Raw genomic sequence first — 3000 nt, 5'->3', positions numbered from 1 at the left:
GTGGTAAACTTCAGGAAACTGGATTCTTATTGCAGTCCCTCTGTCTTTGGAGATGAGGATGCTCCCTTCCTCAGGGTGCCTCTCACAGGAGGTTTCATGACTTGCTTCAGAATAGACGGACGGGGGAGTGTCAGAGTGACCTTCCTCCTTCTGCTGTTTTCTCAAACTCCTTCAGCTTAAAATATTTAATATGCCAAGATGCCATAGTTTGGGATAGCGTGCTCTGAACCCCATCAATTACAAAAATATGTTTTTTCCATGTTTTCACTCCCATTTTCAAAGCATAATATTACATACCATCTCTAAAACTACTTCCAGTCATTCAGAACAACATCATCAATTGTATCACAGTTTCTATCAATCAGGATCTCAAGAAGGAACAGATGGTGCGTTCACACTGAGATACTTTTAGAAAGATTTCATAAAAGGGCTGCTTAGTAAAGGTGTGGGCAGGCTAGGGGGAGGGACAAAGACAGGGAGATGGTTGGTTACCACCCCTAGGTCTGAAGAGAGAGGAAAGGAACCTTTACTGGAACTTGAAGGAAAGGTTGACTTTGATGAACTAGCCTGACTTGACCCACAGTAAAGGATCCAGAGAATAATTACCCCAACCTCTCTGTCCTCTCTCATTTTGATCTCCTGCACAAATGAAACTCAAGTTGAAGTCGGAGGGCAGGGGAGCCCATGATATGGTCCATACAGGCCAGCCTTCCATGGAGGGGTAGGCAGAGATCAGGAGATGGTTATTTTTTTTTTCACATCAACAATTCAAAGCACTTAGCTTTCTATATACTTTTTTCTTCATGAACATAATTTTATCCTTTTAATGCCTATGCTGTGTCACTGACTTGTCTTCCTTGATGAAAGTCAATTTAATATCCTGTAACATCCCGTTTTGTGAGTTTTTATCCCTTAAGAGCAATAATTCCCTAGTTACTATTTCTTCTTATCTAGATCTAGACTTGGGACACAGCACCATGAGTGTTATTATGAGGTTTATATAAACCACTTAAAACAGTGTCTGGCTCTTGGTAAGCTCTATCCAACCAGTGGCTGCTACTGTTATTTAGATAGTACGACTCTGCAGGTTCAGGGGAGCTCAGGCTCTTTCTCTAGGACTGTGTGGTGGGGATGTAGGAGGAGATCATCTGGTGAAGGAGTCACTACTAAAGAGCTTATGCTGCTTCTCACTGCTCCTCACTTTAAAGGATTATCTAAAACACATATAATGATCTCAATACGGCAAGGCAACAGACATCAAGATGTGGAAGCGGTTCTTCCCTCTCACCTACCTTTTCGTGTGTCTGTATGGAGAAATTTGGTCACTGGTCTGTTACTCTTAGTCCTGTTGGGTTCTATGTGGTCAGGAACAGGCAGGCTATTCCCTTCTTTACACAATTCTCCTTCTCATTGACAGGAATTATTCCGTAAAAGCCCAAAAAGCTTTGTATCTCTTGTGTATGTGTACTTTGACAGCTGAAGTTTCCCCAGGTCAAAAACAAACAAAAAACCAAAACTGGCTTTATAGTTAGAGGCCCCAAGGAAGAAATGAGGATACTGGGTGGGCATTATGTCGCAGAGGCAAAGTATCCGCAATGAATCTCTAAAGGTCTAGACAGGTGGAGGAGCAGGATGGAGGTGGAGGAGCAGGATGGAGGTGGAGGGCTGGACATCGCCTTGACCTCTGTAACACGCAGCGCAAATAAGGAGTGGTTACCACTCTGGCAGTTTTCCCACAAGAGATGCCAGACTAGCTGGCTCTTTGACTTCGAATGCAGTTTTCAGGCATGCTTGGGGAGGATTTGCTGGAACCCTTGTATGCGCAGCTTGGAGCTGCTGGAACGCGAGGTCAGGGCGACAGGCAGGAGCGCGGCGGGTGCTAGGAGACGCGTGGAGGGAGGGCTGGGCGGGCTCGGCTTCTCGGTGTCCTGAATCTTGTAGGAAGCATCACGGACCAGCCCGGCGGTGCGCGGTGATGCTGAGCTCCAGCCAAATAGCCGGTGTCTACCACGCAAGTCGTTCCGTTCTTGGAGCGAAGGCGAGGAGGAGCCAGAGTCCGCTCGCTCTTTCTCCTCAGGCTTCTCTCGGGGCTTTTGAAAGGAGCATCCCTGGATCCCTGGGAAATGCTATTACCCGATGGCGTAGAGGAAGGATCACATACACGAAGATGTATGAAGCTTCCAGGAGAAACGGAAGCGTCTTGATCAAAGCGTGTTTTATTCGCTAGGCTAGCTGCCGCGGAGGAAGGTGGCAAGTGTGGGGCGGCAGAGGGTACCCGGCAGTCCAGCGCGCTCCCGCTCAGGTGTGTCGCGGGCATAGGCGCCCCCATGGCTCACGGCTCTGTAGAGTGCGCACCGAGAGCGCAGGGAAAGCATGCTCCAGTGGCGCAATCGGTTAGCGCGCGGTACTTATACAGCAGTATATGTGCGGGTGATGCCGAGGTTGTGAGTTCGAGCCTCACCTGGAGCATGTTTTCTTCCCTTTACGGTTTCAGACACTTCGTTCTAATGTATTTTTCCCTTCTCCTTAAAGAAGAAACTAAAAAAGGGGTTATTTATTTTCCATGGTAAGACCGCGGATATCCCCATGATTAAGGAGGCCACTTGGTCACTTTCAAGCAGGGGAAGAAATCGCAAACCAAAAGGAAGCAAATTGAACTTAACTATCCAAGCAAATTCGTTTCTCTTCAATAGGAGATCTTACAGCCGGGTTGTACTGCTTCAAAGGACTCTCCACCCTTACTCAGCTCCTTTCTTTAAACTATTCCTCAGCTCTTCGGGGGCCGAACAAGGGAACAGAAAAACTGGGTCTTGCGCTCTGCGATTTCGTGCAGCTGTCACCGGGGCTGAAGGATGTGCGGAAGCTGCTCCCAGACATCTTAGCTTTGATGTCCACAAGGCTTGCAGTGAGGTTGCTGAACTCCACCTGGGAAATCCAAATGTGCTTTGAGTCGAGCTCCACCACCTCGTTCACGTAAATCAGACTGGGAAATAGGAAATA

The 3000-nt window shown here is 47.6% G+C and overlaps 1 non-coding gene across 1 annotated transcript; it reads left to right on the top strand.

The window, feature by feature from the left end:
* The first annotated feature begins 2375 nt into the window (after nt 1-2375).
* On the top strand, nt 2376-2469 carry TRNAI-UAU (transfer RNA isoleucine (anticodon UAU)). Its single transcript has 2 exons — nt 2376-2413; nt 2434-2469. It is a non-coding gene; the product is annotated as a tRNA-Ile (tRNA).
* The last annotated feature ends 531 nt before the right edge of the window (nt 2470-3000 follow it).

Source organism: Equus asinus, chromosome 8, assembly GCF_041296235.1.
Source record: "Equus asinus isolate D_3611 breed Donkey chromosome 8, EquAss-T2T_v2, whole genome shotgun sequence".
Lineage (NCBI taxonomy): Eukaryota > Metazoa > Chordata > Mammalia > Perissodactyla > Equidae > Equus > Equus asinus.
Note: the sequence above shows the minus strand (reverse complement) of the source record. Positions and strands in the feature narration are given on the sequence as shown.